A 23,244-nucleotide genomic window follows, 5' to 3' on the forward strand; every position below is an offset into this window, starting at 1 on the left:
AATTTACTTTCAAGCTGACATGCTTCTATGTGCAGTGCACAGAATAAATAGAAATCTTTTTGCACCAGGGAATAGCAGGTGCTGTAAGATTTTATTGCATTCCTTTAATTTATGTTCAAGCTATCATGCTCAAATTTGAAGTGCAGTGAATCATTAAATCAAACTATCTGTTAGAACCTGCGAATAGCAGATGCTGTAAGTTTTTATTGCATCCCTTTAATTTATGTTCAGGCTATCATGCTCAAATTTGAAGTGCAGTGAATCATTAAATCAAACTAACTGTTAGCACCTGGGAATAGCAGATGCTGTAGGTATTTGTTGCATCACTTTAATTTACTCTGCAACTGACATGCTTCTATCTGAAGTGCACAGATTAAATAGAAATCTTTTTGCACCAGGGAATAGCAGGTGCTGTAAGATTTTATTGCATTCCTTTAATTTATGTTCAAGCTATCATGCTCAAATTTGAAGTGCAGTGAATCATTAAATCAAACTATCTGTTAGTTTTTATTGCATCACTTTAATTTACTTTCAAGCTGACATGCTCAATTGTGAAGTGCAGTGATTAATAAAAAAACTATCTGTTAGCACCTGGGAATAGCAGATGCTGTAGGTATTTGTTGCATCACTTTAATTTACTTTCAAGCTGACATGCTTCTATGTGCAGTGCACAGAATAAATAGAAATCTTTTTGCACCAGGGAATAGCAGGTGCTGTAAGATTTTATTGCATCCCTTTAATTTATGTTCAAGCTATCATGCTCAAATTTGAAGTGCAGTGAATCATTAAGTCAAACTATCTGTTAGCAACTGGGAATAGCAGATGCTGTAGGTATTTATTGCATCACTTTAATTTATGTTCAAGCTATCATGCTCAAATTTGAAGTGCAGTGAATCATTAAATCAAACTATCTGTTAGCACCTGGGAATAGCAGATGCTGTAGGTATTTGTTGCATCACTTTAATTTACTCTGCAACTGACATGCTTCTATCTGAAGTGTACAGATTAAATAGAAATCTTTTTGCACCAGGGAATAGCAGGTGCTCTAAGATTTTATTGCATTCCTTTAATTTATGTTCAAGCTATCATGCTCAAATTTGAAGTGCAGTGAATCATTAAATCAAACTATCTGTTAGTTTTTATTGCATCACTTTAATTTACTTTCAAGCTGACATGCTCAATTGTGAAGTGCAGTGATTAATAAAAAAAACTATCTGTTAGCACCTGGGAATAGCAGATGCTGTAGGTATTTGTTGCATCACTTTAATTTACTTTCAAGCTGACATGCTTCTATGTGCAGTGCACAGAATAAATAGAAATCTTTTTGCACCAGGGAATAGCAGGTGCTGTAAGATTTTATTGCATCCCTTTAATTTATGTTCAAGCTATCATGCTCAAATTTGAAGTGCAGTGAATCATTAAGTCAAACTATCTGTTAGCAACTGGGAATAGCAGATGCTGTAGGTATTTGTTGCATCACTTTAATTTACTCTGCAACTGACATGCTTCTATGTGAAGTGCATAGATTAAATAGAAATCTTTTTGCACCAGGGAATAGCAGGTGCTCTAAGATTTTATTGCATTCCTTTAATTTATGTTCAAGCTATCATGCTCAAATTTGAAGTGCAGTGAATCATTAAATCAAACGATCTGTTAGTTTTTATTGCATCACTTTAATTTACTTTCAAGCTGACATGCTCAATTGTGAAGTGCAGTGATTAATAAAAAAAACTATCTGTTAGCACCTGGGAATAGCAGATGCTGTAGGTATTTGTTGCATCACTTTAATTTACTTTCAAGCTGACATGCTTCTATCTGAAGTGCACAGATTAAATAGAAATCTTTTTGCACCAGGGAATAGCAGGTGCTGTAAGATTTTATTGCATCCCTTTAATTTATGTTCAGGCTATCAGGCTCAAATTTGAAGTGCAGTGAATCATTAAATCAAACTATCTGTTAGCACCTGGGAATAGCAGATGCTGTAAGTTTTTATTGCATCACTTTAAATTACTCTCCAACTGACATTCGTGAATGTGAAGTGCAGTGATTAATAAAAAATCTGTCTGTTAGTGCCTCTGAATACCAGAATTTTTAAGCTTTTATTGCATCATTTTATTTTCCTTTCATGCTAACATTCTAGAATATCAAGTGCAGTGATTAATAAAAAAAATTGTCATATTGGTCTTTGATCATATTTACTATGAATAGGCAATTTGAGTAAGTGTTTAAGGCTTACGGCCACACTAGTTTGAGAACGCCCAATCTCATCTGACCTTTGAAGCTAAGCAAATTTGGACTTGGATAGTACTGAGGTGGGACCCTACCTAGGAATACCAGCTGCTGTAGGCTTTTCTTGCATCACTTTAATTTACTTTCAAGCTGACATGCTCAAATGTGAAGTGCAGTGATTAATACTAAAAACTATCTGTTAGCACCTGGGAATAGCATATGCTGTAGGTATTTGTTGCATCACTTTAATTTACTCTGCAACTGACATGCTTCTATGTGAAGTGCATAGATTAAATAGAAATCTTTTTGCACCAGGGAATAGCAGGTGCTCTAAGATTTTATTGCATTCCTTTAATTTATGTTCAAGCTATCATGCTCAAATTTGAAGTGCAGTGAATCATTAAATCAAACTATCTGTTAGTTTTTATTGCATCACTTTAATTTACTTTCAAGCTGACATGCTCAATTGTGAAGTGCAGTGATTAATAAAAAAAACTATCTGTTAGCACCTGGGAATAGCAGATGCTGTAGGTATTTGTTGCATCACTTTAATTTACTTTCAAGCTGACATGCTTCTATGTGCAGTGCACAGAATAAATAGAAATCTTTTTGCACCAGGGAATAGCAGGTGCTGTAAGATTTTATTGCATCCCTTTAATTTATGTTCAAGCTATCATGCTCAAATTTGAAGTGCAGTGAATCATTAAGTCAAACTATCTGTTAGCAACTGGGAATAGCAGATGCTGTAGGTATTTGTTGCATCACTTTAATTTATGTTCAAGCTATCATGCTCAAATTTGAAGTGCAGTGAATCATTAAATCAAACTATCTGTTAGCACCTGGGAATAGCAGATGCTGTAGGTATTTGTTGCATCACTTTAATTTACTCTGCAACTGACATGCTTCTATCTGAAGTGCACAGATTAAACAGAAATCTTTTTGCACCAGGGAATAGCAGGTGCTGTAAGATTTTATTGTATCCCTTTAATTTATGTTCAGGCTATCAGGCTCAAATTTGAAGTGCAGTGAATCATTAAATCAAACTATCTGTTAGCACCTGGGAATAGCAGATGCTGTAAGTTTTTATTGCATCACTTTAATTTACTCTCCAACTGACATGCGTGAATGTGAAGTGCAGTGATTAATAAAAAATCTGTCTGTTAGTGCCTCTGAATCCCAGATGTTGTAAGCTTTTATTGCATCATTTTATTTTCCTTTCATGCTAACATTCTAGAATATCAAGTGCAGTGATTAATAAAAAAAATTGTCATATTGGTCTTTGATCATATTTACTATGAATAGGCAATTTGAGTAAGTGTTTAAGGCTTACGGCCACACTAGTTTGAGAACGCCCAATCTCATCTGACCTTTGAAGCTAAGCAAATTTGGACTTGGATAGTACTGAGGTGGGACCCTACCTAGGAATACCAGCTGCTGTAGGCTTTTCTTGCATCACTTTAATTTACTTTCAAGCTGACATGCTCAAATGTGAAGTGCAGTGATTAATACTAAAAACTATCTGTTAGCACCTGGGAATAGCATATGCTGTAGGTATTTGTTGCATCACTTTAATTTACTCTGCAACTGACATGCTTCTATGTGAAGTGCATAGATTAAATAGAAATCTTTTTGCACCAGGGAATAGCAGGTGCTCTAAGATTTTATTGCATTCCTTTAATTTATGTTCAAGCTATCATGCTCAAATTTGAAGTGCAGTGAATCATTAAATCAAACTATCTGTTAGTTTTTATTGCATCACTTTAATTTACTTTCAAGCTGACATGCTCAATTGTGAAGTGCAGTGATTAATAAAAAAAACTATCTGTTAGCACCTGGGAATAGCAGATGCTGTAGGTATTTGTTGCATCACTTTAATTTACTTTCAAGCTGACATGCTTCTATGTGCAGTGCACAGAATAAATAGAAATCTTTTTGCACCAGGGAATAGCAGGTGCTGTAAGATTTTATTGCATCCCTTTAATTTATGTTCAAGCTATCATGCTCAAATTTGAAGTGCAGTGAATCATTAAGTCAAACTATCTGTTAGCAACTGGGAATAGCAGATGCTGTAGGTATTTGTTGCATCACTTTAATTTATGTTCAAGCTATCATGCTCAAATTTGAAGTGCAGTGAATCATTAAATCAAACTATCTGTTAGCACCTGGGAATAGCAGATGCTGTAGGTATTTGTTGCATCACTTTAATTTACTCTGCAACTGACATGCTTCTATCTGAAGTGCACAGATTAAACAGAAATCTTTTTGCACCAGGGAATAGCAGGTGCTGTAAGATTTTATTGTATCCCTTTAATTTATGTTCAGGCTATCAGGCTCAAATTTGAAGTGCAGTGAATCATTAAATCAAACTATCTGTTAGCACCTGGGAATAGCAGATGCTGTAAGTTTTTATTGCATCACTTTAATTTACTCTCCAACTGACATGCGTGAATGTGAAGTGCAGTGATTAATAAAAAATCTGTCTGTTAGTGCCTCTGAATCCCAGATGTTGTAAGCTTTTATTGCATCATTTTAATTTGCTTTCAAGCTAACATTCTAGAATGTCAAGTGCAGTGATTAAATAAAAAAAATTGTCAGATTGGTCTTTGATCATATTTGCTATGAATAGGCAATTAGAGTAAGTGTTTAAGGCTTACGGCCACACCAGTTTGAGAACGCCCAATCTCATCTGACCTTTGAAACTAAGCAAATTTGGACCTGGATAGTACTGAGGTGGGACCCTACCTAGGAATACCAGCTGCTGTAGGCTTTTTTTGCATCACTTTAATTTACTTTCAAGCTGACATGCTCAAATGTGAAGTGCAGTGATTAATAAAAAAAACTATCTGTTAGCACCTGGGAATAGCAGATGCTGTAGGTATTTGTTGCATCACTTTAATTTACTCTGCAACTGACATGCTTCTATGTGAAGTGCATAGATTAAATAGAAATCTTTTTGCACCAGGGAATAGCAGGTGCTCTAAGATTTTATTGCATTCCTTTAATTTATGTTCAAGCTATCATGCTCAAATTTGAAGTGCAGTGAATCATTAAATCAAACTATCTGTTAGTTTTTATTGCATCACTTTAATTTACTTTCAAGCTGACATGCTCAATTGTGAAGTGCAGTGATTAATAAAAAAAACTATCTGTTAGCACCTGGGAATAGCAGATGCTGTAGGTATTTGTTGCATCACTTTAATTTACTTTCAAGCTGACATGCTTCTATGTGCAGTGCACAGAATAAATAGAAATCTTTTTGCACCAGGGAATAGCAGGTGCTGTAAGATTTTATAGCATCCCTTTAATTTATGTTCAAGCTATCATGCTCAAATTTGAAGTGCAGTGAATCATTAAGTCAAACTATCTGTTAGCAACTGGGAATAGCAGATGCTGTAGGTATTTGTTGCATCACTTTAATTTATGTTCAAGCTATCATGCTCAAATTTGAAGTGCAGTGAATCATTAAATCAAACTATCTGTTAGCACCTGGGAATAGCAGATGCTGTAGGTATTTGTTGCATCACTTTAATTTACTCTGCAACTGACATGCTTCTATCTGAAGTGCACAGATTAAATAGAAATCTTTTTGCACCAGGGAATAGCAGGTGCTGTAAGATTTTATTGTATCCCTTTAATTTATGTTCAGGCTATCATGCTCAAATTTGAAGTGCAGTGAATCATTAAATCAAACTATCTGTTAGCACCTGGGAATAGCAGATGCTGTAAGTTTTTATTGCATCACTTTAATTTACTCTCCAACTGACATGCGTGAATGTGAAGTGCAGTGATTAATAAAAAATCTGTCTGTTAGTGCCTCTGAATCCCAGATGTTGTAAGCTTTTATTGCATCATTTTAATTTACTTTCAAGCTAACATTCTAGAATGTCAAGTGCAGTGATTAAATAAAAAAAATTGTCAGATTGGTCTTTGATCATATTTGCTATGAATAGGCAATTAGAGTAAGTGTTTAAGGCTTACGGCCACACCAGTTTGAGAACGCCCAATCTCATCTGACCTTTGAAACTAAGCAAATTTGGACCTGGATAGTACTGAGGTGGGACCCTACCTAGGAATACCAGCTGCTGTAGGCTTTTCTTGCATCACTTTAATTTACTTTCAAGCTGACATGCTCAAATGTGAAGTGCAGTGATTAATAAAAAAAACTATCTGTTAGCACCTGGGAATAGCAGATGCTGTAGGTATTTGTTGCATCACTTTAATTTACTCTGCAACTGACATGCTTCTATGTGAAGTGCATAGATTAAATAGAAATCTTTTTGCACCAGGGAATAGCAGGTGCTGTAAGATTTTATTGCATTCCTTTAATTTATGTTCAAGCTATCATGCTCAAATTTGAAGTGCAGTGAATCATTAAATCAAACTATCTGTTAGTTTTTATTGCATCACTTTAATTTACTTTCAAGCTGACATGCTCAATTGTGAAGTGCAGTGATTAATAAAAAAAACTATCTGTTAGCACCTGGGAATAGCAGATGCTGTAGGTATTTGTTGCATCACTTTAATTTACTTTCAAGCTGACATGCTTCTATGTGCAGTGCACAGAATAAATAGAAATCTTTTTGCACCAGGGAATAGCAGGTGCTGTAAGATTTTATTGCATCCCTTTAATTTATGTTCAAGCTATCATGCTCAAATTTGAAGTGCAGTGAATCATTAAGTCAAACTATCTGTTAGCAACTGGGAATAGCAGATGCTGTAGGTATTTGTTGCATCACTTTAATTTATGTTCAAGCTATCATGCTCAAATTTGAAGTGCAGTGAATCATTAAATCAAACTATCTGTTAGCACCTGGGAATAGCAGATGCTGTAGGTATTTGTTGCATCACTTTAATTTACTCTGCAACTGACATGCTTCTATCTGAAGTGCACAGATTAAATAGAAATCTTTTTGCACCAGGGAATAGCAGGTGCTGTAAGATTTTATTGTATCCCTTTAATTTATGTTCAGGCTATCAGGCTCAAATTTGAAGTGCAGTGAATCATTAAATCAAACTATCTGTTAGCACCTGGGAATAGCAGATGCTGTAAGTTTTTATTGCATAACTTTAATTTACTCTCCAACTGACATGCGTGAATGTGACGTGCAGTGATTAATAAAAAATCTGTCTGTTAGTGCCTCTGAATCCCAGATGTTGTAAGCTTTTATTGCATCATTTTAATTTACTTTCAAGCTAACATTCTAGAATGTCAAGTGCAGTGATTAAATAAAAAAAATTGTCAGATTGGTCTTTGATCATATTTGCTATGAATAGGCAATTAGAGTAAGTGTTTAAGGCTTACGGCCACACCAGTTTGAGAACTCCCAATCTCATCTGACCTTTGAAACTAAGCAAATTTGGACCTGGATAGTACTGAGGTGGGACCCTACCTAGGAATACCAGCTGCTGTAGGCTTTTCTTGCATCACTTTAATTTACTTTCAAGCTGACATGCTCAAATGTGAAGTGCAGTGATTAATAAAAAAAACTATCTGTTAGCACCTGGGAATAGCAGATGCTGTAGGTATTTGTTGCATCACTTTAATTTACTCTGCAACTGACATGCTTCTATGTGAAGTGCATAGATTAAATAGAAATCTTTTTGCACCAGGGAATAGCAGGTGCTCTAAGATTTTATTGCATTCCTTTAATTTATGTTCAAGCTATCATGCTCAAATTTGAAGTGCAGTGAATCATTAAATCAAACTATCTGTTAGTTTTTATTGCATCACTTTAATTTACTTTCAAGCTGACATGCTCAATTGTGAAGTGCAGTGATTAATAAAAAAACTATGTGTTAGCACCTGGGAATAGCAGATGCTGTAGGTATTTGTTGCATCACTTTAATTTACTTTCAAGATGACATGCTTCTATGTGCAGTGCACAGAATAAATAGAAATCTTTTTGCACCAGGGAATAGCAGGTGCTGTAAGATTTTATTGCATCCCTTTAATTTATGTTCAAGCTATCATGCTCAAATTTGAAGTGCAGTGAATCATTAAGTCAAACTATCTGTTAGCAACTGGGAATAGCAGATGCTGTAGGTATTTGTTGCATCACTTTAATTTATGTTCAAGCTATCATGCTCAAATTTGAAGTGCAGTGAATCATTAAATCAAACTATCTGTTAGCACCTGGGAATAGCAGATGCTGTAGGTATTTGTTGCATCACTATAATTTACTCTGCAACTGACATGCTTCTATCTGAAGTGCACAGATTAAATAGAAATCTTTTTGCACCAGGGAATAGCAGGTGCTGTAAGATTTTATTGTATCCCTTTAATTTATGTTCAGGCTATCAGGCTCAAATTTGAAGTGCAGTGAATCATTAAATCAAACTATCTGTTAGCACCTGGGAATAGCAGATGCTGTAAGTTTTTATTGCATCACTTTAATTTACTCTCCAACTGACATGCGTGAATGTGAAGTGCAGTGATTAATAAAAAATCTGTCTGTTAGTGCCTCTGAATCCCAGATGTTGTAAGCTTTTATTGCATCATTTTAATTTACTTTCAAGCTAACATTCTAGAATGTCAAGTGCAGTGATTAAATAAAAAAAATTGTCAGATTGGTCTTTGATCATATTTGCTATGAATAGGCAATTAGAGTAAGTGTTTAAGGCTTACGGCCACACCAGTTTGAGAACGCCCAATCTCATCTGACCTTTGAAACTAAGCAAATTTGGACCTGGATAGTACTGAGGTGGGACCCTACCTAGGAATACCAGCTGCTGTAGGCTTTTCTTGCATCACTTTAATTTACTTTCAAGCTGACATGCTCAAATGTGAAGTGCAGTGATTAATAAAAAAAACTATCTGTTAGCACCTGGGAATAGCAGATGCTGTAGGTATTTGTTGCATCACTTTAATTTACTCTGCAACTGACATGCTTCTATGTGAAGTGCATAGATTAAATAGAAATCTTTTTGCACCAGGGAATAGCAGGTGCTCTAAGATTTTATTGCATTCCTTTAATTTATGTTCAAGCTATCATGCTCAAATTTGAAGTGCAGTGAATCATTAAATCAAACTATCTGTTAGTTTTTATTGCATCACTTTAATTTACTTTCAAGCTGACATGCTCAATTGTGAAGTGCAGTGATTAATAAAAAAAACTATCTGTTAGCACCTGGGAATAGCAGATGCTGTAGGTATTTGTTGCATCACTTTAATTTACTTTCAAGCTGACATGCTTCTATGTGCAGTGCACAGAATAAATAGAAATCTTTTTGCACCAGGGAATAGCAGGTGCTGTAAGATTTTATTGCATCCCTTTAATTTATGTTCAAGCTATCATGCTCAAATTTGAAGTGCAGTGAATCATTAAGGCAAACTATCTGTTAGCAACTGGGAATAGCAGATGCTGTAGGTATTTGTTGCATCACTTTAATTTATGTTCAAGCTATCATGCTCAAATTTGAAGTGCAGTGAATCATTAAATCAAACTATCTGTTAGCACCTGGGAATAGCAGATGCTGTAGGTATTTGTTGCATCACTTTAATTTACTCTGCAACTGACATGCTTCTATCTGAAGTGCACAGATTAAATAGAAATCTTTTTGCACCAGGGAATAGCAGGTGCTGTAAGATTTTATTGCATCCCTTTAATTTATGTTCAGGCTATCAGGCTCAAATTTGAAGTGCAGTGAATCATTAAATCAAACTATCTGTTAGCACCTGGGAATAGCAGATGCTGTAAGTTTTTATTGCATCACTTTAATTTACTCTCCAACTGACATGCGTGAATGTGACGTGCAGTGATTAATAAAAAATCTGTCTGTTAGTGCCTCTGAATCCCAGATGTTGTAAGCTTTTATTGCATCATTTTAATTTACTTTCAAGCTAACATTCTAGAATGTCAAGTGCAGTGATTAAATAAAAAAAATTGTCAGATTGGTCTTTGATCATATTTGCTATGAATAGGCAATTAGAGTAAGTGTTTAAGGCTTACGGCCACACCAGTTTGAGAACGCCCAATCTCATCTGACCTTTGAAACTAAGCAAATTTGGACCTGGATAGTACTGAGGTGGGACCCTACCTAGGAATACCAGCTGCTGTAGGCTTTTCTTGCATCACTTTAATTTACTTTCAAGCTGACATGCTCAAATGTGAAGTGCAGTGATTAATAAAAAAAACTATCTGTTAGCACCTGGGAATAGCAGATGCTGTAGGTATTTGTTGCATCACTTTAATTTACTCTGCACCTGACATGCTTCTATGTGAAGTGCATAGATTAAATAGAAATCTTTTTGCACCAGGCAATAGCAGGTGCTCTAAGATTTTATTGCATTCCTTTAATTTATGTTCAAGCTATCATGCTCAAATTTGAAGTGCAGTGAATCATTAAATCAAACTATCTGTTAGTTTTTATTGCATCACTTTTATTTACTTTCAAGCTGACATGCTCAATTGTGAAGTGCAGTGATTAATAAAAAAAACTATCTGTTAGCACCTGGGAATAGCAGATGCTGTAGGTATTTGTTGCATCACTTTAATTTACTTTCAAGCTGACATGCTTCTATGTGCAGTGCACAGAATAAATAGAAATCTTTTTGCACCAGGGAATAGCAGGTGCTGTAAGATTTTATTGCATCCCTTTAATTTATGTTCAAGCTATCATGCTCAAATTTGAAGTGCAGTGAATCATTAAGTCAAACTATCTGTTAGCAACTGGGAATAGCAGATGCTGTAGGTATTTGTTGCATCACTTTAATTTATGTTCAAGCTATCATGCTCAAATTTGAAGTGCAGTGAATCATTAAATCAAACTATCTGTTAGCACCTGGGAATAGCAGATGCTGTAGGTATTTGTTGCATCACTTTAATTTACTCTGCAACTGACATGCTTCTATCTGAAGTGCACAGATTAAATAGAAATCTTTTTGCACCAGGGAATAGCAGGTGCTGTAAGATTTTATTGTATCCCTTTAATTTATGTTCAGGCTATCAGGCTCAAATTTGAAGTGCAGTGAATCATTAAATCAAACTATCTGTTAGCACCTGGGAATAGCAGATGCTGTAAGTTTTTATTGCATCACTTTAATTTACTCTCCAACTGACATGCGTGAATGTGAAGTGCAGTGATTAATAAAAAATCTGTCTGTTAGTGCCTCTGAATCCCAGATGTTGTAAGCTTTTATTGCATCATTCTAATTTACTTTCAAGCTAACATTCTAGAATGTCAAGTGCAGTGATTAAATAAAAAAAATTGTCAGATTGGTCTTTGATCATATTTGCTATGAATAGGCAATTAGAGTAAGTGTTTAAGGCTTACGGCCACACCAGTTTGAGAACGCCCAATCTCATCTGACCTTTGAAACTAAGCAAATTTGGACCTGGATAGTACTGAGGTGGGACCCTACCTAAGAATACCAGCTGCTGTAGGCTTTTCTTGCATCACTTTAATTTACTTTCAAGCTGACATGCTCAAATGTGAAGTGCAGTGATTAATAAAAAAAACTATCTGTTAGCACCTGGGAATAGCAGATGCTGTAGGTATTTGTTGCATCACTTTAATTTACTCTGCAACTGACATGCTTCTATGTGAAGTGCATAGATTAAATAGAAATCTTTTTGCACCAGGGAATAGCAGGTGCTCTAAGATTTTATTGCATTCCTTTAATTTATGTTCAAGCTATCATGCTCAAATTTGAAGTGCAGTGAATCATTAAATCAAACTATCTGTTAGAACCTGCGAATAGCAGATGCTGTAAGTTTTTATTGCATCCCTTTAATTTATGTTCAGGCTATCATGCTCAAATTTGAAGTGCAGTGAATCATTAAATCAAACTATCTGTTAGCACCTGGGAATAGCAGATGCTGTAGGTATTTGTTGCATCACTTTCATTTACTCTGCAACTGACATGCTTCTATCTGAAGTGCACAGATTAAATAGAAATCTTTTTGCACCAGGGAATAGCAGGTGCTGTAAGATTTTATTGCATCCCTTTAATTTATGTTCAGGCTATCAGGCTCAAATTTGAAGTGCAGTGAATCATTAAATCAAACTATCTGTTAGCACCTGGGAATAGCAGATGCTGTAAGTTTTTATTGCATCACTTTAAATTACTCTCCAACTGACATTCGTGAATGTGAAGTGCAGTGATTAATAAAAAATCTGTCTGTTAGTGCCTCTGAATACCAGATGTTTTAAGCTTTTATTGCATCATTTTATTTTCCTTTCATGCTAACATTCTAGAATATCAAGTGCAGTGATTAATAAAAAAAATTGTCATATTGGTCTTTGATCATATTTACTATGAATAGGCAATTTGAGTAAGTGTTTAAGGCTTACGGCCACACTAGTTTGAGAACGCCCAATCTCATCTGACCTTTGAAGCTAAGCAAATTTGGACTTGGATAGTACTGAGGTGGGACCCTACCTAGGAATACCAGCTGCTGTAGGCTTTTCTTGCATCACTTTAATTTACATTCAAGCTGACATGCTCAAATGAGAAGTGCACTGATTAATAGAAAAAATTATCTGTTAGCACCTGGGAATAGCAGCTGCTGTAGGCTTTTCTTGCATCACTTTAATTTACTTTCAAGCTGACATGCTCAAATGTGAAGTGCAGTGATTAATACTAAAAACTATCTGTTAGCACCTGGGAATAGCATATGCTGTAGGTATTTGTTGCATCACTTTAATTTACTCTGCAACTGACATGCTTCTATGTGAAGTGCACAGATTAAATAGAAATCCTTTTGCACCAGGGAATAGCAGGTGCTTTAAGATTTTATTGCATCCCTTTAATTTATGTTCAGGCTATCATGCTCAAATTTGAAGTGCAGTGAATCATTATATCAAACTATCTGTTAGCACCTGGGAATAGCAGATGCTGTAGGTATTTGTTACATCACTTTAATTTATGTTCAAGCTATCATGCTCAAATTTGAAGTGCAGTGAATCATTAAATCAAACTATCTGTTAGCACCTGGGAATAGCAGATGCTGTAAGTTTTATTGCATCACTTTAATTTACTCTCCAACTGACATGCGTGAATGTGAAGTGCAGTGATTAATAAAAAATCTGTCTGTTAGTGCCTCTGAATCCCAGATGTTGTAAGCTTTTATTGCATCATTTTAATTTACTTTCAAGCTAACATTCTAGAATGTCAAGTGCAGTGATTAAATAAAAAAAATTGTCAGATTGGTCTTTGATCATATTTGCTATGAATAGGCAATTAGAGTAAGTGTTTAAGGCTTACGGCCACACCAGTTTGAGAACGCCCAATCTCATTTGACCTTTGAAACTAAGCAAATTTGGACCTGGATAGTACTGAGGTGGGACCCTACCTAGGAATACCAGCTGCTGTAGGCTTTTCTTGCATCACTTTAATTTACTTTCAAGCTGACATGCTCAAATGTGAAGTGCAGTGATTAATAAAAAAAACTATCTGTTAGCACCTGGGAATAGCAGATGCTGTAGGTATTTGTTGCATCACTTTAATTTACTCTGCAACTGACATGCTTCTATGTGAAGTGCATAGATTAAATAGAAATCTTTTTGCACCAGGGAATAGCAGGTGCTCTAAGATTTTATTGCATTCCTTTAATTTATGTTCAAGCTATCATGCTCAAATTTGAAGTGCAGTGAATCATTAAATCAAACTATCTGTTAGTTTTTATTGCATCACTTTAATTTACTTTCAAGCTGACATGCTCAATTGTGAAGTGCAGTGATTAATAAAAAAAACTATCTGTTAGCACCTGGGAATAGCAGATGCTGTAGGTATTTGTTGCATCACTTTAATTTACTTTCAAGCTGACATGCTTCTATGTGAAGTGCACAGATTAAATAGAAATCTTTTTGCACCAGGGAATAGCAGGTGCTGTAAGATTTTATTGCATCCCTTTAATTTATGTTCAAGCTATCATGCTCAAATTTGAAGTGCAGTGAATCATTAAATCAAACTATCTGTTAGCTCCTGGGAATAGCAGATGCTGTAGGTATTTGTTGCATCACTTTAATTTACTCTGCAACTGACATGCTTCTATGTGAAGTGCACAGATTAAATAGAAATCTTTTTGCACCAGGGAATAGCAGGTGCTTTAAAATTTTATTGCATCCCTTTAATTTATGTTCAGGCTATCATGCTCAAATTTGAAGTGCAGTGAATCATTATATCAAACTATCTGTTAGCACCTGGGAATAGCAGATGCTGTAAGTTTTTATTGCATCACTTTAATTTACTCTCCAACTGACATGCGTGAATGTGAAGTGCAGTGATTAATAAAAAATCTGTCTGTTAGTGCCTCTGAATCCCAGATGTTGTAAGCTTTTATTGCATCATTTTAATTTACTTTCAAACTAACATTCTAGAATGTCAAGTGCAGTGATTAAATAAAAAAAATTGTCAGATTGGTCTTTGATCATATTTGCTATGAATAGGCAATTAGAGTAAGTGTTTAATGCTTACGGCCACACCAGTTTGAGAACGCCCAATCTCATCTGACCTTTGAAACTAAGCAAATTTGGACCTGGATAGTACTGAGGTGGGACCCTACCTAGGAATACCAGCTGCTGTAGGCTTTTCTTGCATCACTTTAATTTACTTTCAAGCTGACATGCTCAAATGTGAAGTAAAGTGATTAATAGAAAAAACTATCTGTTAGCACCTGGGAATAGCAGCTGCTGTAGGCTTTTCTTGCATCACTTTAATTTACTTTCAAGCTGACATGCTCAAATGTGAAGTGCAGTGATTAATACTAAAAACTATCTGTTAGCACCTGGGAATAGCAGATGCTGTAGGTATTTGTTACATCACTTTAATTTATGTTCAAGCTATCATGCTCAAATTTGAAGTGCAGTGAATCATTAAATCAAACTATCTGTTAGCTCCTGGGAATAGCAGATGCTGTAAGTTTTATTGCATCACTTTAATTTACTCTCCAACTGACATGCGTGAATGTGAAGTGCAGTGATTAATAAAAAATCTGTCTGTTAGTGCCTCTGAATCCCAGATGTTGTAAGCTTTTATTGCATCATTTTAGTTTACTTTCAAGCTAACATTCTAGAATGTCAAGTGCAGTGATTAAATAAAAAAAATTGTCAGATTGGTCTTTGATCATATTTGCTATGAATAGGCAATTAGAGTAAGTGTTTAAGGCTTACGGCCACACCAGTTTGAGAACGCCCAATCTCATTTGACCTTTGAAACTAAGCAAATTTGGACCTGGATAGTACTGAGGTGGGACCCTACCTAGGAATACCAGCTGCTGTAGGCTTTTCTTGCATCACTTTAATTTACTTTCAAGCTGACATGCTCAAATGTGAAGTGCAGTGATTAATAAAAAAAACTATCTGTTAGCACCTGGGAATAGCAGATGCTGTAGGTATTTGTTGCATCACTTTAATTTACTCTGCAACTGACATGCTTCTATGTGAAGTGCATAGATTAAATAGAAATCTTTTTGCACCAGGGAATAGCAGGTGCTCTAAGATTTTATTGCATTCCTTTAATTTATGTTCAAGCTATCATGCTCAAATTTGAAGTGCAGTGAATCATTAAATCAAACTATCTGTTAGTTTTTATTGCATCACTTTAATTTACTTTCAAGCTGACATGCTCAATTGTGAAGTGCAGTGATTAATAAAAAAAACTATCTGTTAGCACCTGGGAATAGCAGATGCTGTAGGTATTTGTTGCATCACTTTAATTTACTTTCAAGCTGACATGCTTCTATGTGAAGTGCACAGATTAAATAGAAATCTTTTTGCACCAGGGAATAGCAGGTGCTGTAAGATTTTATTGCATCCCTTTAATTTATGTTCAAGCTATCATGCTCAAATTTGAAGTGCAGTGAATCATTAAATCAAACTATCTGTTAGCTCCTGGGAATAGCAGATGCTGTAGGTATTTGTTGCATCACTTTAATTTACTCTGCAACTGACATGCTTCTATGTGAAGTGCACAGATTAAATAGAAATCTTTTTGCACCAGGGAATAGCAGGTGCTTTAAAATTTTATTGCATCCCTTTAATTTATGTTCAGGCTATCATGCTCAAATTTGAAGTGCAGTGAATCATTATATCAAACTATCTGTTAGCACCTGGGAATAGCAGATGCTGTAAGTTTTTATTGCATCACTTTAATTTACTCTCCAACTGACATGCGTGAATGTGAAGTGCAGTGATTAATAAAAAATCTGTCTGTTAGTGCCTCTGAATCCCAGATGTTGTAAGCTTTTATTGCATCATTTTAATTTACTTTCAAGCTAACATTCTAGAATGTCAAGTGCAGTGATTAAATAAAAAAAATTGTCAGATTGGTCTTTGATCATATTTGCTATGAATAGGCAATTAGAGTAAGTGTTTAATGCTTACGGCCACACCAGTTTGAGAACGCCCAATCTCATCTGACCTTTGAAACTAAGCAAATTTGGACCTGGATAGTACTGAGGTGAGACCCTACCTAGGAATACCAGCTGCTGTAGGCTTTTCTTGCATCACTTTAATTTACTTTCAAGCTGACATGCTCAAATGTGAAGTAAAGTGATTAATAGAAAAAACTATCTGTTAGCACCTGGGAATAGCAGCTGCTGTAGGCTTTTCTTGCATCACTTTAATTTACTTTCAAGCTGACATGCTCAAATGTGAAGTGCAGTGATTAATACTAAAAACTATCTGTTAGCACCTGGGAATAGCATATGCTGTAGGTATTTGTTGCCTCACTTTAATTTACTCTGCAACTGACATGCTTCTATGTGAAGTGCACAGATTAAATAGAAATCCTTTTGCACCAGGGAATAGCAGGTGCTTTAAGATTTTATTGCATCCCTTTAATTTATGTTCAGGCTATCATGCTCAAATTTGAGGTGCAGTGAATCATTATATCAAACTATCTGTTAACACCTGGGAATAGCAGATGCTGTAAGTTTTTATTGCATCCCCTTAATTTATGTTCAGGCTATCATGCTCAAATTTGAAGTGCAGTGAATCATTAAATCAAACTATCTGTTAGCTCCTGGGAATAGCAGATGCTCTAAGTTTTTATTGCATCCCTTTAATTTATGTTCAAGCTATCATGCTCAAATTTGAAGTGCAGTGAATCATTAAATCAAACTATCTGTTAGTTTTTATTGCATCACTTTAATTTACTTTCAAGCTGACATGCTCAATTGTGAAGTGCAGTGATTAATAAAAAAAACTATCTGTTAGCTCCTGGGAATAGCAGATGCTGTAGGTATTTGTTGCATCACTTTAATTTACTTTCAAGCTGACATGCTTCTATGTGAAGTGCACAGATTAAATAGAAATCTTTTTGCACCAGGGAATAGCAGGTGCTGTAAGATTTTATTGCATCCCTTTAATTTATGTTCAAGCTATCATGCTCAAATTTGAAGTCCAGTGAATCATTAAATCAAACTATCTGTTAGCTCCTGGGAATAGCAGATGCTGTAGGTATTTGTTGCATCACTTTAATTTACTCTGCAACTGACATGCTTCTATGTGAAGTGCACAGATTAAATAGAAATCCTTTTGCACCAGGGAATAGCAGGTGCTTTAAGATTTTATTGCATCCCTTTAATTTATGTTCAGGCTATCATGCTCAAATTTGAGGTGCAGTGAATCATTATATCAAACTATCTGTTAACACCTGGGAATAGCAGATGCTGTAAGTTTTTATTGCATCCCCTTAATTTATGTTCAGGCTATCATGCTCAAATTTGAAGTGCAGTGAATCATTAAATCAAACTATCTGTTAGCTCCTGGGAATAGCAGATGCTCTAAGTTTTTATTGCATCCCTTTAATTTATGTTCAAGCTATCATGCTCAAATTTGAAGTGCAGTGAATCATTAAATCAAACTATCTGTTAGTTTTTATTGCATCACTTTAATTTACTTTCAAGCTGACATGCTCAATTGTGAAGTGCAGTGATTAATAAAAAAAACTATCTGTTAGCTCCTGGGAATAGCAGATGCTGTAGGTATTTGTTGCATCACTTTAATTTACTTTCAAGCTGACATGCTTCTATGTGAAGTGCACAGATTAAATAGAAATCTTTTTGCACCAGGGAATAGCAGGTGCTGTAAGATTTTATTGCATCCCTTTAATTTATGTTCAAGCTATCATGCTCAAATTTGAAGTCCAGTGAATCATTAAATCAAACTATCTGTTAGCTCCTGGGAATAGCAGATGCTGTAGGTATTTGTTGCATCACTTTAATTTACTCTGCAACTGACATGCTTCTATGTGAAGTGCACAGATTAAATAGAAATCTTTTTGCACCAGGGAATAGCAGGTGCTTTAAGATTTTATTGCATCCCTTTAATTTATGTTCAGGCTATCATGCTCAAATTTGAAGTGCAGTGAATCATTATATCAAACTATCTGTTAGCACCTGGGAATAGCAGATGCTGTAAGTTTTTATTGCATCACTTTAATTTACTCTCCAACTGACATGCGTGAATGTGAAGTGCAGTGATTAATAAAAAATCTGTGTGTTAGTGCCTCTGAATCCCAGATGTTGTAAGATTTTATTGCATCATTTTAATTTACTTTCAAGCTAACATTCTAGAATGTCAAGTGCAGTGATTAAATAAAAAAAATTGTCAGATTGGTCTTTGATCATATTTGCTATGAATAGGCAAATAGAGTAAGTTTTTAATGCTTACGGCCACACCAGTTTGAGAACGCCCAATCTCATCTGACCTTTGAAACTAAGCAAATTTGGACCTGGATAGTACTGAGGTGGGACCCTACCTAGGAATACCAGCTGCTGTAGGCTTTTTTTGCATCACTTTAATTTACTTTCAAGCTGACATGCCCAAATGTGAAGTAAAGTGATTAATAGAAAAAACTATCTGTTAGCACCTGGGAATAGCAGCTGCTGTAGGCTTTTCTTGCATCACTTTAATTTACTTTCAAGCTGACATGCTCAAATGTGAAGTGCAGTGATTAAATAGAAATCTTTTTGCACCAGGGAATAGCAGGTGCTGTAAGATTTTATTGCATCCCTTTAATTTATGTTCAAGCTATCATGCTCAAATTTGAAGTGCAGTGAATCATTAAATCAAACTATCTGTTAGCAACTGGGAATAGCAGATGCTGTAGGTATTTGTTGCATCACTTTAATTTACTCTGCAACTGACATGCTTCTATGTGAAGTGCACAGATTAAATAGAAATCTTTTTGCACCAGGGAATAGCAGGTGCTGTAAGATTTTATTGCATCCCTTTAATTTATGTTCAGGCTATCATGCTCAAATTTGAAGTGCAGTGAATCATTAAATCAAACTATCTGTTAGCAACTGGGAATAGTAGATGCTGTAGGTATTTGTTGCATCACTTTAATTTATGTTCAGGCTATCATGCTCAAATTTGTAGTGCAGTGAATCATTAAATCAAAGTATCTGTTAGCTCCTGGGAATAGCAGATGCTGTAAGTTTTTATTGCATCCCTTTAATTTATGTTCAGGCTATCATGCTCAAATTTGAAGTGCAGTGAATCATTAAATCAAACTATCTGTTAGCACCTGGGAATAGCAGATGATGTAAGTTTTTATTGCATCACTTTAATTTACTCTCCAACTGACATGCGTGAATGTGAAGTGCAGTGATTAATAAAAAATCTGTCTGTTAGTGCCTCTGAATCCCAGATGTTGTAAGCTTTTATTGCATCATTTTAATTTACTTTCAAGCTAACATTCTAGAATGTCAAGTGCAGTGATTAAATAAAAAAAATTGTCAGATTGGTCTTTGATCATATTTGCTATGAATAGGCAATTAGAGTACGTGTTTAAGGCTTACGGCCACACCAGTTTGAGAACGCCCAATCTTATCTGACCTTTGAAGCTAAGCAAATGTGGACCTGGATAGTACTGAGGTGGGACCCTACCTAGGAATACCAGCTGCTGTAGGCTTTTCTTGCATCACTTTAATTTACATTCAAGCTGACATGCTCAAATGTGAAGGGCACTGATTAATAGAAAAAACTATCTGTTAGCACCTGGGAATAGCATATGCTGTAGGTATTTGTTGCATCACTTTAATTTACTCTGCAACTGACATGCTTCTATGTGAAGTGCACAGATTAAATAGAAATCCTTTTGCACCAGGGAATAGCAGGTGCTTTAAGATTTTATTGCATCCCTTTAATTTATGTTCAGGCTATCATGCTCAAATTTGAAGTGCAGTGAATCATTATATCAAACTATCTGTTAGCTCCTGGGAATAGCAGATGCTGTAAGTTTTTATTGCATCCCTTTAATTTATGTTCAAGCTATCATGCTCAAATTTGAAGTGCAGTGAATCATTAAATCAAACTATCTGTTAGTTTTGATTGCATCACTTTAATTTACTTTCAAGCTGACATGCTCAATTGTGAAGTGCAGTGATTAATAAAAAAAACTATCTGTTAGCTCCTGGGAATAGCAGATGCTGTAGGTATTTGTTGCATCACTTTAATTTACTTTCAAGCTGACATGCTTCTATGTGAAGTGCACAGATTAAATAGAAATCTTTTTGCACCAGGGAATAGCAGGTGCTGTAAGATTTTATTGCATCCCTTTAATTTATGTTCAAGCTATCATGCTCAAATTTGAAGTGCAGTGAATCATTAAATCAAACTATCTGTTAGCTCCTGGGAATAGCAGATGCTGTAGGTATTTGTTGCATCACTTTAATTTACTCTGCAACTGACATGCTTCTATGTGAAGTGCAGTGATTAAATAGAAATCTTTTTGCACCAGGGAATAGCAGGTGCTGTAAGATTTTATTGCATCCCTTTAATTTATGTTCAAGCTATCATGCTCAAATTTGAAGTGCAGTGAATCATTAAATCAAACTATCTCTTAGCAACTGGGAATAGCAGATGCTGTAGGTATTTGTTGCATCACTTTAATTTATTTTCAAGCTATCATGCTCAAATTTGAAGTGCAGTGAATCATTAAATCAAACTATCTGTTAGCACCTGGGAATAGCAGATGCTGTAGGTATTTGTTGCATCACTTTAATTTACTCTGCAACTGACATGCTTCTATCTGAAGTGCACAGATTAAATAGAAATCTTTTTGCACCAGGGAATAGCAGGTGCTGTAAGATTTTATTGCATCCCTTTAATTTATGTTCAGGCTATCAGGCTCATATTTGAAGTGCAGTGAATCATTAAATCAAACTATCTGTTAGCACCTGGGAATAGCAGATGCTGTAAGTTTTTATTGCATCACTTTAAATTACTCTCCAACTGACATTCGTGAATGTGAAGTGCAGTGATTAATAAAAAATCTGTCTGTTAGTGCCTCTGAATACCAGATGTTTTAAGCTTTTATTGCATCATTTTATTTTCCTTTCATGCTAACATTCTAGAATATCAAGTGCAGTGATTAATAAAAAAAATTGTCATATTGGTCTTTGATCATATTTACTATGAATAGGCAATTTGAGTAAGTGTTTAAGGCTTACGGCCACACTAGTTTGAGAACGCCCAATCTCATCTGACCTTTGAAGCTAAGCAAATTTGGACTTGGATAGTACTGAGGTGGGACCCTACCTAGGAATACCAGCTGCTGTAGGCTTTTCTTGCATCACTTTAATTTACATTCAAGCTGACATGCTCAAATGTGAAGTGCACTGATTAATAGAAAAAACTATCTGTTAGCACCTGGGAATAGCAGCTGCTGTAGGCTTTTCTTGCATCACTTTAATTTACTTTCAAGCTGACATGCTCAAATGTGAAGTGCAGTGATTAAATAGAAATCTTTTTGCACCAGGGAATAGCAGGTGCTGTAAGATTTTATTGCATCCCTTTAATTTATGTTCAAGCTATCATGCTCAAATTTGAAGTGCAGTGAATCATTAAATCAAACTATCTGTTAGCAACTGGGAATAGCAGATGCTGTAGGTATTTGTTGCATCACTTTAATTTACTCTGCAACTGACATGCTTCTATGTGAAGTGCACAGATTAAATAGAAATCTTTTTGCACCAGGGAATAGCAGGTGCTGTAAGATTTTATTGCATCCCTTTAATTTATGTTCAAGCTATCATGCTCAAATTTGAAGAGCAGTGAATCATTAAATCAAACTATCTGCTAGCACCTGGGAATAGCAGATGCTGTAAGTTTTTATTGCATCCCTTTAATTTATGTTCAGGCTATCATGCTCAAATTTGAAGTGCAGTGAATCATTAAATCAAACTATCTGTTAGCAACTGGGAATAGTAGATGCTGTAGGTATTTGTTGCCTCACTTTAATTTATGTTCAGGCTATCATGCTCAAATTTGTAGTGCAGTGAATCATTAAATCAAAGTATCTGTTAGCTCCTGGGAATAGCAGATGCTGTAAGTTTTTATTGCATCCCTTTAATTTATGTTCAGGCTATCATGCTCAAATTTGAAGTGCAGTGAATCATTAAATCAAACTATCTGTTAGCTCCTGGGAATAGCAGATGCTGTAGGCTTTTCTTGCATCACTTTAATTTACTTTCAAGCTGACATGCTCAAATGTGAAGTGCAGTGATTAGATAGAAATCTTTTTGCACCAGGGAATAGCAGGTTCTGTAAGATTTTATTGCATCCCTTTAATTTATGTTCAAGCTATCATGCTCAAATTTGAAGTGCAGTGAATCATTAAATCAAACTATCTGTTAGCAACTGGGAATAGCAGATGCTGTAGGTATTTGTTGCATCACTTTAATTTATTTTCAAGCTATCATGCTCAAATTTGAAGTGCAGTGAATCATTAAATCAAACTATCTGTTAGCACCTGGGAATAGCAGATGCTGTAGGTATTTGTTGCATCACTTTAATTTACTCTGCAACTGACATGCTTCTATCTGAAGTGCACACATTAAATAGAAATCTTTTTGCACCAGGGAATAGCAGGTGCTGTAAGATTTTATTGCATCCCTTTAATTTATGTTCAGGCTATCAGGCTCATATTTGAAGTGCAGTGAATCATTAAATCAAACTATCTGTTAGCACCTGGGAATAGCAGATGCTGTAAGTTTTTATTGCATCACTTTAATTTACTCTCCAACTGACCTTCGTGAATGTGAAGTGCAGTGATTAATAAAA

General features: G+C 35.3%; 15 pseudogenes; all 15 read left to right on the top strand.

Moving 5' to 3' along the window:
- Positions 1-2,230: 2,230 nt before the first annotated feature.
- LOC145645113 (5S ribosomal RNA) lies at positions 2,231-2,349 on the top strand (annotated as a pseudogene).
- Positions 2,350-3,553: 1,204 nt separating this feature from the next.
- Positions 3,554-3,672, top strand: LOC145645114 (5S ribosomal RNA; annotated as a pseudogene).
- A 1,205-nt stretch (positions 3,673-4,877) lies between these two features.
- LOC145645795 (5S ribosomal RNA) lies at positions 4,878-4,996 on the top strand (annotated as a pseudogene).
- Positions 4,997-6,201: 1,205 nt separating this feature from the next.
- LOC145645797 (5S ribosomal RNA) lies at positions 6,202-6,320 on the top strand (annotated as a pseudogene).
- A 1,205-nt stretch (positions 6,321-7,525) lies between these two features.
- Positions 7,526-7,644, top strand: LOC145645813 (5S ribosomal RNA; annotated as a pseudogene).
- Positions 7,645-8,848: 1,204 nt separating this feature from the next.
- On the top strand, positions 8,849-8,967 carry LOC145645798 (5S ribosomal RNA; annotated as a pseudogene).
- A 1,205-nt stretch (positions 8,968-10,172) lies between these two features.
- LOC145645799 (5S ribosomal RNA) lies at positions 10,173-10,291 on the top strand (annotated as a pseudogene).
- Positions 10,292-11,496: 1,205 nt separating this feature from the next.
- Positions 11,497-11,615, top strand: LOC145645916 (5S ribosomal RNA; annotated as a pseudogene).
- Positions 11,616-12,516: 901 nt separating this feature from the next.
- LOC145645116 (5S ribosomal RNA) lies at positions 12,517-12,635 on the top strand (annotated as a pseudogene).
- Positions 12,636-13,429: 794 nt separating this feature from the next.
- On the top strand, positions 13,430-13,548 carry LOC145645946 (5S ribosomal RNA; annotated as a pseudogene).
- Positions 13,549-14,641: 1,093 nt separating this feature from the next.
- On the top strand, positions 14,642-14,760 carry LOC145645800 (5S ribosomal RNA; annotated as a pseudogene).
- A 576-nt stretch (positions 14,761-15,336) lies between these two features.
- LOC145645947 (5S ribosomal RNA) lies at positions 15,337-15,455 on the top strand (annotated as a pseudogene).
- A 3,385-nt stretch (positions 15,456-18,840) lies between these two features.
- Positions 18,841-18,959, top strand: LOC145645801 (5S ribosomal RNA; annotated as a pseudogene).
- Positions 18,960-19,973: 1,014 nt separating this feature from the next.
- Positions 19,974-20,092, top strand: LOC145646056 (5S ribosomal RNA; annotated as a pseudogene).
- Positions 20,093-21,626: 1,534 nt separating this feature from the next.
- On the top strand, positions 21,627-21,745 carry LOC145645117 (5S ribosomal RNA; annotated as a pseudogene).
- The last annotated feature ends 1,499 nt before the right edge of the window (positions 21,746-23,244 follow it).

The sequence above is a fragment of the Electrophorus electricus genome, chromosome 13, assembly GCF_041902795.1.
Source record: "Electrophorus electricus isolate QZ-2024a chromosome 13, ASM4190279v1, whole genome shotgun sequence".
Taxonomy (NCBI): domain Eukaryota; kingdom Metazoa; phylum Chordata; class Actinopteri; order Gymnotiformes; family Gymnotidae; genus Electrophorus; species Electrophorus electricus.